The following is a 17,300-nucleotide window of genomic DNA, read 5'->3' as shown; positions in this document are numbered from 1 at the left end:
AAAATATACCATATCAATAAAAGAAAAGAATTACACGATTAATATTAATAGATGTAGAGAAAGCATTTGAACAAGTGTCCAGCACCAGCCATGATAAAACAAGATGGGAATTGAAGGAACATCCTTCAATATAATCAAAGCCATTTGCCACAAACCCATGTCAAAAATTTTATTCAATAGTGAAAAGCTAAAGCTTTCCTTAAAATCTGGTATCAAAAAAGTTAACCATTCTCACCACTTCTATTCAATTAAGTATTTGTTATAGCAATTAGCAAAAAACAAGATGTCAAGGTCATCTAGATATTAAAGAAGAATTCAAGCTCTCATTGTTTGCAGATGACATGATTATATAAAATCTAAAGACTCTATAAAAGCTCCTAGGAGCTATAGATTTTATATAATAAAGATCAGATTATAAAATTAATATTTAAAAATTCATGGCTTCACTACATAGAAATATTGAAAGAGTATATTAATATATATATATATATATATATAATATATATATATATAATAATCCCATTCACAATTTTGCCTCAGAAAGTCAAATATCCTGGAGTCAACTTAATGAGGTGAAAGATCTATAGAAAGAAAACAATAAATACATTGCTTCAAGAAATAAAAGGTGACAAAAGAAAATGGAATCTCATAGCCTGTTTATAAATTTGGAGTATTGATACAATTAAAATATCAATACTCCCAAGCATTGTGCATATTTAATGCGTGAGATTTTTCAAGGAGGTGGATAAAATACTCCTGAAATTCACTTGGAACAATAAACATCCATGAATAGCTAAAGCAATCCTTGGGTAAAATAAGTGGAGAGGCATCACTTTTCTCAACTTTAAATTGTACTATAAAGGCAAGAGTCATTAAAACAGCATGTTATTGGAACAAAGATAGACCCTGAATCAATAGAATAAATTTTAATATTCTGAGGTTGACTCTCAGTTATGATAATCAATTAATTTTTCATTAAGAAAGAAGAATTATGAAATGGAGCAAGGAAAGCCTCTTCAAAAACTTGTGTTGGAAAATTGATCAACATGCAAAAAAGTGAACTTAGACCTACTCTATAACACTATTCACAAAATTCAAATAAAAAATGGATTATAGACCTTGATATTAGACTTGAGAATTTATAAGGTACATATAGAGGAAAATGTTGGCATAACACTTCAAAAAAGTTGAAGCTAAAGTACATTTTCAAAGATGAAACACAAACTCCCAGTAAGTGGAAAATTAAGATTAAACAAATGGAACTACATAAGACTAAGAAATTCTATACTTCAAGTGAAAATGATGAGTAGGATATAAATTTCCCATGGAATGAGAAATGATTATTCATTCAATACACATCTGATAAGTGGTTTATGTCTAAGTGGAAAAATATGTCTAAAAAGAAAAAAAATCTAACATTCCTCAAAAAAATGGGGATAAGAAATGAACAAACATTTCCTCAAAGAAGAATGCAAATGGCCCAAAGGGCACACAAAAAAAGTGCTCCACATCATTAATCATCAGGGAGATGCAAATTAAAACAATGAGATACTATCTTACACCTCAGAGACTGGCACATATAAGAAAAGAACAAGAACTACCAGGTACTGCATATCTGTGGGTAGAAAGGGGACTTTTATTTTCGTTGCTGATGGAATGTAGACTGGTCCTGCCTTTTGGGGAACAGTATTGATATCCCTAAAAAAAAACATAGATATTAAGCTTCAGCAATACCAGCAGAAAAGCCTTCTGCATTCCTATTTTCATTGCAGCATTATTCACAGTAGCCAGAATCAAAAAACAACTGAAGAGCCCAAGAACATGAATAAATAAAGAAATTGTGGTACATCTCCACAATGGAATACTACATAGCTGTTAGGAAAAATGAATTAATAAAATTTGCTTCCGAATGGATGGTTATGGAGAGTATTATGCTGAGTGAAATGAGTCAGAAGGAGATAGATAGATAGACACTGAATAATTGCACTCATTTGTGGGATACAAAAAGATAGCATGGTAATAATATCAAGAGACAATAGAGACCAGGGCCAGGAGGACCAGTCCATGGTAGCAAGCTTACCACAAATAGTGGGAGAGTGCAGTGAGGGCAGAGAAGGATTACTATGACAATGATAGCTGGAAATTGTCACTCATCAAAAGAACTCGGTGCCCAAAAGGTGGCAAAATGATACTCTTTTAGCAACAATATTCAAACCACAGTATATGAAAGGAATAAAAAAGGATGGGGAGAGACAGAAAGCTAGATAAATACAGAGAGAGGAGGGGAAAAAGAGAGAAAAAGAAAGAAAGAAAGAAAGAAAGAAAGAAAGAAGAGAGAGAGAGAGAAGAAGAAGAAAGAAAGGAAAGAAGGAAAGAAAGAAAGAAAGAAAGAAGAAAGAAAGAAAGAAAGTAAAGAAGAAAAGAAAGAAAGAAAAGAAAGAAAGAAAGAAAGAAAGAAAGAAAGAAAGAAAGATAGAAAGAAAAGAAAGAAAGAAAGAAGAAAAGAAAGAAAGAAAGAAAGAAAGGAAAGAAAGAAAGAAAGAAAGAAAGAAAGAAAGAAAGAAAGAAAGAAAGAAAGAAAGAAAGAAAGAAAGAAAGAAGAAAGAAAGAAAGAAAGAAAGAAAGAAAGGAAAGAAAAAGTCTGTCCCAGTGCAAGCAGGGTGAAGTTTGTGAGGAAAACTGAGAACATTGGTGGTGTGAAATATGCAGTGGTAAAGGGTGTTGTACATTGTATTTCTGAAACTTAATTATGAACAACTTTGCAATTGTGAAATAAAACCCATCTGTATTATGAATAACCTTGTAACCACAGTGTTTAAATAAATTAATTAATTGAAAACAAAACAAAGAACTGGCCCAGTATAAGTGGAAGAAGGCAAATTCTATCATGGAAATACTGAGTCTGACCACTTTGATGGCACATTTGGATCTCAGATTATATATCTTGAAATCCAGAACAGGTGTAGAGTTGGAAAATTGTCAACAGGCTATGCAGAGAAAGCCTCAGATCAGGATGGATAGTATATGAGGTAAAGCACTTGTCTTTAATGTAGCTATCTTGAGTTGGATTTCCAGTGCTACAAGGATTAAGTCCTGAGCACAAAGAAAATCTCCCTGAGCACCACCAGGTAGGACTAACTACATGATCACATCCCCAAATTGTCCATTATTAAACAAGCTATTTGAAAAGATGGTAAAACGATAAGAGAAATAGCATATATGACAAGGAGGCAAAAGAGAGTCCATTTTTATGAGTAAAGAATGTGAGAAGAGTATTTTGAGCGTTAGGTAAACAACAGGACTATCTACACTGCATTTAGCAATAAAGAGGAAAATTTAGTGAGAGAATATAGAGGTAAAGTGGCATACCTTGCATAACTTGCATCCATGATTGAATCTGGTTCTATTACTGGATCCACATGGTACCCTAAATATCCCTCAGGAAATTCAGAAATGTTTTATTATTCAACAAGAAGAAGTAAGTTTGGTCAAAATTAAATGCTCTAATTTAGTACCTCAAAAGAGAGAAAAAAAAGAAAATTACATGTAAAAGTAAATTTCTTGAGAATGTTGAGACTGTTGGAGAATTAGTGAACAAAGACATCAATATAGATAAATAGAATTCTATAGTAAACTCATGACATCACTCATAAGGTAACAAATTATAGATTCATTGGATTTTGAAGCTTGAAGGAGCTCTAAGACCTGGTTTTTACAGGATAACCACAAAACAGATAAACAAACATGGGCACAGAGCTCCTCTTTATGAAGATGCTTGAAGAGCCACTGAAAACCAGGACACTTAAAAAGCAACACTGAATTTTCTTTACACCACCTCCCCCCAAATTTTCCCTTTTTTCTATTGAATCAATTAATATCCTTTTCCTATTTTAAGAAGTCTCCTAAAAGTAGCTCTTTTAGCCTAACTTGTTCTATTGATGAGGAATCTGGGGAGAAGAGAGTAGTAATAAAGTGTCCAAATGCCAAAACTGGTCAACATTAGCACTCAGATCTTGGCTCATTACCAATAAGAAACCAATTTATTTGTCATTCCCCAAACTGAAACATTGATACTGAATGCAATTACTATGTGTAATTGTGAGCTCAGATCTCATCTCTTTCTCAGCAAGGTGACAACTTAAACTCTTAGCAGGGATACATTCAGAATTTTAAGTATTTTAAACTCAATGAAAAGAGCTTTATAGAACAAATTTAATTCCGTCTCAATATTATAACTATTCATTCCTGATGACTTTTAAATTAAATTTATTGTTGGGGCCACACTCAAGAGGTGCTGTTATGGTGCTTGGAGGATCAGGAAGTGATGCGGATTGAATTAAAGGCTTCTGCATGCAAAGCAAGAACTCAGCTCTGTAAGCCATCTCCCCACATCCCAAGATGATATTTTTATTTCTCTTGCAAAAAATATAAAAGTTGCAGTCTTCCTGGAGAGTGATCTATTGTCTTCTTACTTTAAAGGCAGGCAAACATATGAAACAAAAGAAAAACTTTCACACTCTAACTTCAGGAATTAGGAAAAAATGTCAGAATCTCTTTAGAGTAATTTTTCAAAATTACACATTGCTTTGGTCTTGTCAAGATTGCCTCATAAATCATCATGTTGAATGATAAAAGTAAGAAAAATGTATAAAGAAAGAGAAATTACAATTTTTAAATGTCTCTTCAGTTAGCTTTGTAAAGTCTTCCCAATAACTAGTTCAACTAAATTTATTACTTTAAAGTCCTCTTACCCAGTTACATATTTTAAATGCAGATAAAAGAAAATTTTTGCACACCTTATTACTCACTACTTATGTGTCACAGACTGGTTGAACAATGTAGAAGCACACTGATGATAAAAAACCAAAATACTCTTTAATAATGAACAACAGATGTAACATGAGCTAATGTTGTCCTTACTAGAATCCAGATTTTGAAGAAGGGAGATATAAATAATAGATTGGAAATATATCATAGAAAAGAAAATGTTCATTCATTTGAATTAGGTTTGGGAAGGTTGGTTTTAATTATTTTATTTTGTTTTGCTGTGTACTCTTCTCTGTAGCCACAATGACAGAAAGTGAGAAAAACTTGCTTAGAGAAGAGATTCTAGGAAATGCAGAACGTTTAGATGTTTCCAGAGCCAATATGAAAGCCTGGTCATACCTTTACATCCTGTGATACTAGCTATAGCCACCTATGACTTCTCTGCAAAAGGCCTTCCTTTTAGGGTTCAAAGGAAAGTTAATATTTACGAAAGATATATAAATATTTGTTTCTTGATCAGCTGTCCAGACTGCACACTTCCTGCTTCTTTTTGCCTGTCCCTACCCACCCAACAATAACTCTAGAAAGAAAGGGAGATAATGCAGAGTAGGGCCAGTACATGGTCAACACTGGCAGAAGACATTTGCCTTATCTCCAGGAGAACAAGCCTGTCATGCATGATTTTATCTGGGGGAATGTTGTAGACCATGGAAATACCATGGTGGGAGTGAGCTAGAAATCCCTTCTTAAAAAGACATCCAAGAAAAAGCATATGATATTCATGGGGTGCAGAGAGAAAAATTTTTTTAGCTAAAAATTATTTTTATTTTTAAATAATATATTTTTTCTTTATTTAAACATCTTGATTACATAAATGATTGTGATTAGATTTAAGTCATGTAAAGAACACCCCTTTCACCAGTGCAACATTCCCACCACCAATGTCCCAAATCTCCCTCCATCCCACCCCCACCCCCCCTGTACTCCAGACAGACTTTCCAGTTCCCTCGTTCATTCACATGATTATGGTAGTTCTCTGTGTAGTTATTTCTATAGCTGCACTAACCACTCTTTGTGGTGAGCTTCATGAAGTGAGCTGGAAGTTCCAGCCCTCCTCTCATTATCTCTGAGGATTGTTGCAAAAATGACTTTTATTTTTCTTAAAACCCATAGATGAGTGAGACTATTCTGCGTCTCTCTCTCTCCCACAGAGAGAAAATTTAAGAAGTTATATTCAAACATTTGTAATATATTTTCAAGGTATATGTTACAGTGAATGATATATGTGAGCAAAGTAGGACATATATAGACACCTATTATTCTATACTTGAGGGTAAAACTTTGAGAGTAAAAATTGATCAGTTTTTGCTATGATAAAATTTTTTAATTTTAATCAAAGTGGATTACAAATCTTTCATAGTAATATTTTAGGTATATAGTGATAGTGAATCAGGGGCATTCACACCACCACGTATTGTCCTCTCTCCACCCCTGTTCCCAGCATGCATCCCATATCTCCCTCTTTTTTTTTTATTTAAACACCTTGATTACATACATGATTGTGTTTGGGTTTCAGTCATGTAAAGAACACCACCCATCACCAGTGCAACATTCCCATCACCAATGTCCCAAGTCTCCCTCCTCCCCACCCAACCCCCGCCTGTACTCTAAACAGGCTCTCCATTTTCCTCATACATTCTCATTATTAGGACAGTTCAAAATGTAGTTATTTCTCTAACTAAACTCATCACTCTTTGTGGTGAGCTTCCTGTGGTGAGCTGGAACTTCCAGATCTTTTCTCTTTTGTGTCTGAAAATTATTATTGCAAAAATGTCTCTCATTTTTCTTAAAACCCATAGATGAGTGAGACCATTTTGCGTTTTTCTCTCTCTCTCTGACTTATTTCACTCAGCATAATAGATTCCGTGTACATCCATTTTTGGAAAATTTCATATATCTCCCTCTTTTAACTCCCAGGCTGCTAGTATAGGTGGTCCTCTCTGAGTCTAGTATGTTGTGAATTGGATATCGATTCTGTTGTTGTTGACTTTGGATTTGGTGCTTAAGTTTGAACCTTTTTTTTTTTATTTATACTTAATGTTGATGTGACTGTTTGGTCTTGGTACCCTTCATTATTTCCCCCTCTGTTTGTGAGGCAGAGCAAGATGGTTTAAGTTGTGTGGTTCTGTTTGAAGGAAAGAGAAAAAAATAATAAAAAATAATAATAAAATAAAATGGTGCAAAAATCGAACAAGCAAAAAATAAGAGGAGTCCTTCTAGAAGATATATCTATCAGTTTAAGAGCAGAGAGGGAAAAGGAAGAAAAACAAACCAAGAGTATAAAAAATTAAAAATAAAATAAAAGATAAAAAAAATCAAATAAAAAACTGGAAAAGCACTAGAGCAATATAGACAGCAGCCATATAATAACCACGGTCCTGAAATAGAAAATGAAACAAAGCTCAAAAGAAAGAAAAAGAAAAAAATAAAAACAGCAACAGACATCAGCAATAACAAAACTTCCCTTTTTTCTTTCCTTGCATAGGCATAGTAAATAATGGGGAGGTTAGAAAGGGAATTCCCTTGACTTAAGAGATACAGGGTTTCTCCGCCCTTGAAGTATACTGTCATGGGAATAACTACAGGCTCCATATATGCTCTTTTACTCTCCCCTAGGTCCTTCTGTGGTGTCTGGAAACTTTCTGTTCTATCATGGGTGATAAAATCATGCCTCTGTAGCTAGAGATCTTGATATTTGCACAGGTCAAAGGATGGAGCCTAGGATGAAGTCTTTATAGTTCTCGGAGTTGTGATCCATCACTGTTGTTTTAATAAGTCTTCTTTCATTGGTGGTTTTGGTTTTTGCCCCGACCCTAGGACAAAGCCTAGAATAGAGTCTTTCATTATGATTCCTGATCTGCTCGGTTGCAGTTGTTTCAGTCAGACCTCTGGAATTAGAGATCTTGGTTGTTGTACATGTCATAGGCCAGAGCCTAGTCTAGGGTCCTTTTTATTGGTCCCAGGATAAGTTCTGCCCAGTCATGATTATCAGAGTCAGTCTTCTGTAAATAGTGAACTTGGCTTTTATACAAATCAGAGGATGACATGTCTTCTGATTTCATCTTTTCGTTAGGAGGTGAGGTAGGACTACCTGTCTTAGACCAGTTGTTGCCATTTCCTCATTGTCAGGATGTCATATCAAAACCAGCATATGTTGGTGTCGGAGCAATATTAGGAATGTTCCAGGTGGAGATTGGTTCCTGGGGCTGTGGCAGAGAGCTATGTTGGTTCTATGTCTGAGATCTCTTTTTAAAAAAATTTTGGACATATTTTAACCTGATATTTAGATCCTTAACACTTCTAGGCCTCACTTAACTTTATATTTTTCCTAGGGCAAGGTGTCAGATTATACAATTTTAATAAAACATTTGTTACACTAAATCACTGTTTTAAATTCACTAATATTGGTTCCTTTGTTTCTCTGTACAGGCTTGAAAACAATTTATGTTTAATGTTTGTATATGAGTTCATAAGAATAAAGAGTTCAAATCTAATGCTGTTTTTATAAATCTTTAAGTACCACATGTTTGAGCATGAGGACTTTATTAATATAAAATTTTCTAAATTTCTAAAATTTCTCAAATTTAAGTTTGAAAGAAATGTTCTCTATCAATACATCAAGTTAGCCTTACTATCATAATTTCAAAGAATAAGTAAGGACATGAAGTTTACAAAAGTCTGAAGGTAACAGAAAGAAAACACTGAAAATATTAGAAAAATGTATCATGTTAAATTTATGACATTCTAGGAATTAGAAGTGAGCAGTAACTTTAAAAATATAAAAAATCTCGACTCATAAATATTGAATATATTCAATGTACTAAGCTGGAGTCACATGAGTTAGGTAATTAAAATAAAATCACTGTTAACTATATTATACAGAAACAAATTTATCATCTGGCTAGCCCCTAAATCAGTAATGATTTAGTTTATTTAACTAAATAATTAACGAGTTGATTTTGTATTGGTAAGAATTTCATTTACCATAGATTATGTTTTGTCAACTTTTGAAAATTCCACTAAGATATGCAAGACAACTTTGATAAACCAAGCCTGGTTGGCTTTTGGTCCCTTGTGTTTTTCTCAGATAATAAACAGTAAGTAAAACTCAACTCTTTAGGGTTCTGTAGTTCTCTCCTTTTCTGACACTGTTTTTTTCCTGGTCCTTGTTCAGTTTTTGCTTGGATGTTTCATTGGTAACAGCAATGATTAGGCATACAGTTTGCAATGCCAGTTCACTTTGAAATTCCTTCCACATACAGTTACATTTAGTCTGACAAATAAGATCTGATCATATTGTTAGTATTTTATTTTATTTTATTTTTTGTTTTTTGGGCCACACCTGGTGATGCTCAGGGGTTACTCCTGGCTATGCGCTCAGAAGTCGCTCCTGGCTTGGGGGACCATATGGGACGCCGGGGAATCAAACCGAGGTCCGTCCTAGGCTAGCGCTGGCAAGGCAGACACCTTACCTCTAGCGCCACTGCGTGGCCCCATATTGTTAGTATTTTATACTTGAAAAATCTGTCTTATTTATGAAGGACAAAAGTCTTTGAGTCTAGGATTTCTCTCCTCTTTCACCCCCAGCATATACTAGATAAAAAACAGATAATAGATTTTTTTTTCCCTAGAGTCTATAAATGAGTTAATCTACAAAGAAAGGACTCAGAAAAAGGATTGCTTACAAGACCATAAAAAGAATTCAATAAACTTAAAAAGAAGAAAAAATTTTTTTCTTTTCTTCTTTGGTCACAATAAAAATTAAATTAGAAATCAACAACATGGAAAACAAGTGTATTTCAATATCTACGAGACTTTGGGGCAAGGAAAAATTTCTTAGAACACAAAGAACACAAACCATAACAAAATTGATAAATGAGACTTTCTTAAAATTAAAACCTTTTGTTCTTTGTAGAACAACATTTAGAAAAAGAAAAGACAAAAAAATACCAACCAAAAGAAAAATTTTGCAACACATATTTCAGACAAAGGAGTTGGATCAGGGATACCTAAAGCTCTCACATAAATCAATAGTAAAAAGACAAAGACATAATTTTAAAAGTAGACAAAAATAAGTATGTGAAAAGTGCACAGTATCACTAACCAGTAGGAAAAATACACATTTAAGCTACATTTAGATACAAGTACATACCCATTATAATTACTAATTTAAAAAAATTGTCTTACTAGTTCTTAGAGAAATCTGGATTAAGTAGATTTCTTGTATCATGTTGTCTGGGATAGAAAATAGTATAGTATAGCTAAGGCAATTTAGCAGTTAAAAATTAGTTACTTGATATGAAATCCATTCTACACTAGGCATTTACTTGCATATAAGAATCCAGGACTTTATCAAAAGTTGTACATGAATAGTCATAAAGTTTAATTTTAAGAGGTTAGAAAATAGAATTGACTCAATGCACATAAGTGAAAGGACAAGGACAAACTTGTATGTTTGTACACAGGAACACCAAATTATAAAGGTACTATGTCTGGTAAGAACAGCTAATCAAAGAGTATATGCTATATGATGAAACTTTAAAGTTCTATACAACAGCAAACAGACAGTAATTACCTAAAGGACAAATAAGTAATGGATTATAGGGGCACAGGAAACTGTAAACTTGTGGCTGATAAAAATATTCTACATCTGCAGGGAATACCCTACTGCTGCTCTGACATTGATTTCCTCAAGAGAGTCTTCCCTTAACACTGAGAAGATATAAACAACAACAACGACTTGTGTACTGGACAGGGCTTTCTGCATTGCTTGTTAATTGTGAGATGAAATTAGACGCTATTCAACATAGCACTGGAACTACTCACTATAGCGATTAGGCAAGAGAAAGATATCAAGGGAATCCAGATAGGAAAGGAAGAAGTCAAGCTCTCGCTGTTTGCAGATGATATGATACTCTACTTAGAAAACCCTAAAGACTCTACCAAAAAGCTTCTAGAAACAATAGACTCATATAGCAAGGTGGTGGGCTACAAAATTAACACACAAAAATCAATGGCCTTTCTATACACCAATAGTAATAAGGAAGAAATGGACATTAAGAAAACAACACCATTCACAATAGTGCCACACAAACTCAAATATCTTGGAATCAACTTGACTAAAAATGTGAAGAACCTATACAAGAAAACTATAAAACTCTACTCCAAGAAATAAGAGAGGCCACGTGGAACTGGAAATACATACCCTGCTCATGGACTGGCAGGATTAACATAATCAAAATGGTAATACTCCCCAAGGCATTGTACAGATTTAATGTGATCCCTCTAAAGATACCTGTGACATTCTTCAAAGAAGTGGATCAGGCACTTTTGAAATTCATTTGGAATAATAAACACCCTAGAATAGCTAAAGCAATCATTGGGCAAAAGAATATGGAGGAATTACTTTCCCCAACTTTAAACTTTACTACAAATCAATAGTTATCAAAACAGCATGGTATTGAAATAAAGACAGGCCCTCAGGTCAGTGGAATATACTTGAACACTCAGAGAATATTCCCCAGACATTCAATCACCTAATTTTTGATAAAGGAGCAAGAAACCCTAAATGGAGCAAAGAAAGCCTCTTCAACAAGTGGTGTTGGCACAACTGGATAGCCATTTCCAAAAAATTGAACTTAGACCCCCCAGTTAACATCATGTATAAAGGTAAAATCCAAAATGATGAAAGACCTCGATATCAAATCAAAACCATAAGATATATAGAACAACACGTATGCAAAACACTCCAGGACATTGAGACTAAAGGCATATTCAAGGAGGAAACTGCACTCTCCAAGCAAGTGAAAGCAGAGATTAACAGATGGGAATATATTAAACTGAGAAGCTCCTGCACCTCAAAGGAAATAGCACCCAGGATACAAGAGCCACCCACTGAGTGGGAGAAACTATTCACCAAATACCCATCAGATAAGGGACTAGTCTCCAAAATATACAAGGCAGTGACAGAAATTTACAAGAAAAAAACATCTAATCCCATCAAAAAATGGGGAGAAGAAATGAACAGACACTTTGACAAAGAAGAAATAAATGGCCAAAAGACACATGAAAAAATGCTCCACATCACTAATCATCAGGAAGATGCAAATCAAAACAACTATGAGGTACCACCTCACACCCCAGAGATTGGCACACATCACAAAAGAATGAGAACAAATAGTGTTGGTGGGGATGTGGAGAGAAAGGAACTCTTCTCCACTACTGGTGGGAATGCCGTCTAGTCCAACCTTTATGGAAAGCGATACAGAGATTCCTCCAAAAACTGGAAATCGAGCTCTCATATGATCCAGCTATACCACTCCTGGGAATATACCCTAGGAACACAAAAAATACAATACAAAAATCCCTTCCTTACACTTATATTCATTGCAGCACTATTTACCATAGCAAGACTCTGGAAACAACCAAGATGCCCTTCAACAGACAAATGGCTAAAGAAACTGTGGTACATATACACAATGGAATATTATGCAGCTGTCAGGAGAGATGAAGTCATGAAATTTTCCTATACATGGATTTACATGGAATCTATTACGCTGAGTTAATTAAGTCAGAGAGAGAAAGAGAGACAGAGAGAAATGCAGAATGGTCTCACTCATTTATGGGTTTTAAGAAAGATGAAAGACACTCTTGTAATAATAATTTTCAGACACAAAAGAGAGAAGGGCTGGAGGTTACAGCTAACCTCATGAAGCTCACCACAATCAGGGATAAGTTAGTTAAAGAAATAACTACATTTGAACTATCCTAATAATGAGAATGTATGAAGGAAATAGAAGGCCTTTCTAGAGTACAGGTGGGGGTTGGGTGGGGAGGAGGGAGATTTGGAACATTGTTGATGGGAATGTTGCACTGGTGATGGGTGGTGTTCTTTACATGACTGAAACCCAAACACAATCATGTATGTAATCAAGGTGTTTAAATAAAATAAAAAAAAACAATACAAAAAATCAAACAAAAAATCCCGAATAGCACCACAGCAATATAGACAACCAAACAATAACCATGGTTCTGAGATAAAATCAAAACAAAGCACAAAAACACATATGCAACAATAACAATGACAAAAATTAATTTGTGCTTCTTCTTTTTTTGCATAAATATTGGAGATATTAAAAAGGGAATTCCTTGGTCTAAGAGATACAGGGTTTCTTCGCTCATGAAGTATACTGTCATGGGAATAACTACAGGCTCTGTACATGCTCTTATTCTCTCCCCATTCTTTTTGTGATGTAACAGAAGAACTTTTGATATAAACATACTAGATTCAAGGAATAAGATTATAGATGGAGCATTATGAATAAATAAAATGCAAGAGTTTGAGGGAAAAAAAGCAAACACAAGAATTTATAAATGCAAGGAGAGATGGATGGTCTATCCTGAGAGGTCACTTCTAATTCTTATTTGGCTGTCAAATAGATAATTGTTTTGGGTCACACTAGGCTGTGATCAGGGCTAATCTTGGCTCTGTGGTCATGTGTACTTGATACTCAAGGGACCATACATGGTGCCAGGGTCATCTGTGTGCAAAACACATATTATACTATTGTACTATCTGCCTAACTTTTCAACTTCCTACAAGCAAATGTTTAGAAACAAAGATATTAAATAAACAGCGCATACATATTTTTGGGTCACACCCAATAACATTCAAGAGTTACTCCTGGTTCTGCACTCAGAAACTGCTCCCAGACTCGGGGGACCATATAGGATGCCAGGATTCGAACCACCATCTGTCCTTGGTTGGCTGCATGCAAAGCAAACACCTGACTGCTGTGCTACCTCTCTGGCCCCTGCACATGCATTTTTAAAAAATAAGAAAGAAGATGAAGGTTTATTTTCATCTTATAAAATGAAGATGAAGTGGCTTGAAGTGGTAGCTGCAGAGGTAGAAAGCTAAATTTTAACCCCAGATAAATCTTGTGATGTAGTTGGGACAAAGGAAACTCTGGCCCTGGCTGGGAAAGTCTTCTCTCTCTGCAAGACCCAAACCCTAGGATGGGACCCTCACGAGACATTTCATAACATTTGAATTTTATCAAATCAGTATGGCATCAATGCTCTCGACATCAATGCTCACAATGAAAAAAGAAGAAAAGTAAGGGAGTGAACCTGGAATATAGTCTAGTGGTAGACTAAACTGAACTTTCATGCCTGAGGCTGTGAGCGTTAATCCCCAAATCTGCTCCAAGAGTTATCCCAGCAGCTCTGCCTATATGAGCACTAGCCTGCAACCAAGGTTGTGCTCTCTACTAAGCCTTGTAAATTAAGTGTACTGAAATGTAAAAACTAGGAAGAGAGAGATGAGATGAAAGATGTGTATAGGGTAAGGGAAGGGAGGAAACTATGTGTCCTGAAGTCTACATCTTAGATAGACCAAGCAAACACCTGAGCTGGACTCTATACAAGGTCCTTTGTAATTTTGCTGTCTATATCTCCTCATCTTTCTTGTGATATGAACCACCTAAACCACAAAAAAGGACCTGCTACTTTCCTTCCCACTCTGAGGTGTCAAGTTCCAACACCTCTTCAGTAATTTAGTGTCTAAAAGGGGCAATAAAAAAGAAAAGGGGGAAGAAAGAAAGAGAAGAGAGAAAGAGAGAGAAGAAAGAAAAGAGAAAAAAGAGACAAGAGAGAAGAGAGAGAAGAGTGAGAAAGAAGATAGGAGAGAGAGAGAGAGAGAGAGAGAGAGAGAGAGAGAGAGAGAGAGAGAGAGAGAGAGAGAGAGAGAGAGAGAGAGAGACTTCCCAGAGGTAGGTAGGGTTGATGGCAGGAGGGAAACTGGGGACATTGGTGGTGGGAAATGTAGACATGTACTCAGGTAAAGGGTAAAAACAAAGGCATGTACGACTGAAACTCAATCATGAACAATTTTGTATCTATGAAAAAAAAAACCAACAACCCTATTATGAAAAACCTTGTAATCACAGTGTTTAATAAAAACAATTAAAAAAATTAACTTTACCCAGAGAGTAGAAAAGGTGCAGGGCTTAATACTACAGAAATGGGTTATTATCCAAGGCTGGATATTTCTCTTCAACAAAGCTTTTTTTTTTTTTTTTGGTTTTTGGGCCACACCCAGCATTGCTCAGGGGTTACTCCTGGCTGTCTGCTCAGAAATAGCTCCTGGCAGGCACGGGGGACCATATGGGACACCAGGATTTGAACCAACCACCTTTGGTCCTAGATCAGCTGCTTGCAAAGCAAACGCTGCTGTGCTATCTCTCCGGGCCTTCAACAAAGCTTTAAACTCTTCATTGAATAGCAATGAGAGAAGTTAGATAATCAGTTCCAATCTATTGGGAAATCACAGGAAACTTCTGATGCCCTATGGGTACTGTGCTCTGAATAAGACGCCTCCTGCCTAATTCAATCTCAGTCCACACTAAGTTTAGGTTCAAAAGGCAAAATCAAAGAAACTTTGATTTGATTTGAACAAAATTGCCTTCTGAAATTTTAAATTGGGATTGTCAGAAGAGAACAAGAAACTTAAAAACAAAAATTGCAATCTTTCCTGATGAAATTCTGGCATATCCAGAGTCAGGCCTATGCTTCTCCTTGTTTTATTCTTTGAGCTGGGCCACCTGGTTGGCAACATAACTCAGAACAATTCTCTCCATTCTACAGCCGTCTTGCTTGAAGAGTTCATAAGAAAATAGTGATACCCATTGAGCAGGTTTTTGAGAAAGTGTAATTACACAGAAACAAAGAGGCTATGTGGGAGCCCAAATGTGTCTGGGTGATTGATTATTTTTGTTGCAGTTCAATACATTTTTGTCTTTGATGTAGAGGTTTTTACTGGGGACAAAGTATGGAATCTCCTAATAGTAAAATAAGCTGTAGGAGACACTAGATTCTGGAGTAGGCTGCCTGGGTTGATCTAGTGCTACCCAGATAAGCTTTGTGCTGCTTATTAATTCAGTTTTCTGAATTATAAAACAGGTATATTAGTAATATTTAGTACCCATAGTACTCCTGAGTAGAAACTAAATTCATCTTTATAAACCCTTTTGAATAGGAATTGGCACATGGACAATGCTACTGAACATTTATCAACACTACTCAGTATTTAGTGAATAGATAAGCTACTTACATATGTATATGTGCTAGAGAATATTTGTTTTCTCATATAATTTTTCTGTATTAGCAACTATCAAATGTATCTTTGTCACATCTTTCTGTTCTGTAACAATTCTCATTTTTCTCCCATGTATTTTTCTTTGGTTCTCCTCTCCTATAGAGAAAGAAACAAAAATCAAAGATTCATACAGGAGGAAAGTATTTCTAATGGAGTTTAGTCCTAAACTCCATTTTCCCCATAAGTAAAAATAATACCTCATCAGCAATTTGGATGAAGACTTTGCTTGAAGTAACTAAAAGCAATGTGTTCAAAGTAAAAAAGAAAAAAAAAAACCAAAATAATAGGATATGTAGCGAGAGGAAATCACTAGAACAGAAAAAATCAGTATAAAATAAATTGTTAAGCTAAATTTTTTACTATATGAATTAATAAAAAGAATATTCAATAAAAGTACTCAAGAAAATGTAAAAGAAACAATTGAAAATTAACTAGATTTCAATATTTTATTCATTTATCCATAAGTCAAACCATTACAGAGATTGCACTGTATAGATCTGATATACCTATCTGCTTGCTCTCCAAACACAACCAGCAATTATTTGAGAATTCATTTATTGCAGAAGTTGAGGACTCAGACATCAAAGATGTCTGCCCTCCTTGCAGCTTGTTTCTTAGTAGGAGAGATAATAAACTTGTCAACATGTGATTACCGATACATATCAAATAGCACTATGGTTTAGAAGTATCACTTATCTGGGCTTAAAGTAGAGCAGAATTTGAGTGGTGTGCTAAGAGATGGGTTCCTAAGACAAAATGAGGAAGCAGTTTATAGTATGTACAGGCACTGAGTCCATGAATATTTTGGAGAGCACATCCATCTAGGTAGTATTCAGAGCCAAAGGCTGGGGACAGGTAACAAACATGATTATGTATTTAGATAGTAGTGAATTCACTAAAAGAAATTTTAGAAGGCTATAACCAAGAGCAAGGATGATGTTATTTATTGTGACACAACCAAGAATTTTTAGAAGATGCGCTCTGATTTGAGGCATGTGACAGGCACAGTGATAGTCCAAGTGCTCAAGACAGCTTTCAAGGGAAGGAATTAAAAGAGAGACAAAATATGTGCAGCAGTGTTTGGGCAGGATCTGGCATGTGTGGGCAGGAAATTCTAGCAGGTCATTGGATAGATGAAGAAAATGCAGAGGGGCCAGAGGGATAGCACAGTGATAGGGCATTTGCCTTGCACGCGGCCTACCCAGGACGAACCTGGGTTTGATTCCTGGCATCCCATATGGTTCCCCGCGCCTGCCAGGAGTGATTGATTTCTGAGCCCAGAGCCAGGAGTAATCCCTGAGTGTTGCTGGTTGTA

The sequence above is a fragment of the Suncus etruscus genome, chromosome 11, assembly GCF_024139225.1.
Source record: "Suncus etruscus isolate mSunEtr1 chromosome 11, mSunEtr1.pri.cur, whole genome shotgun sequence".
Lineage (NCBI taxonomy): Eukaryota > Metazoa > Chordata > Mammalia > Eulipotyphla > Soricidae > Suncus > Suncus etruscus.
This window is presented reverse-complemented; position numbering follows the sequence as displayed.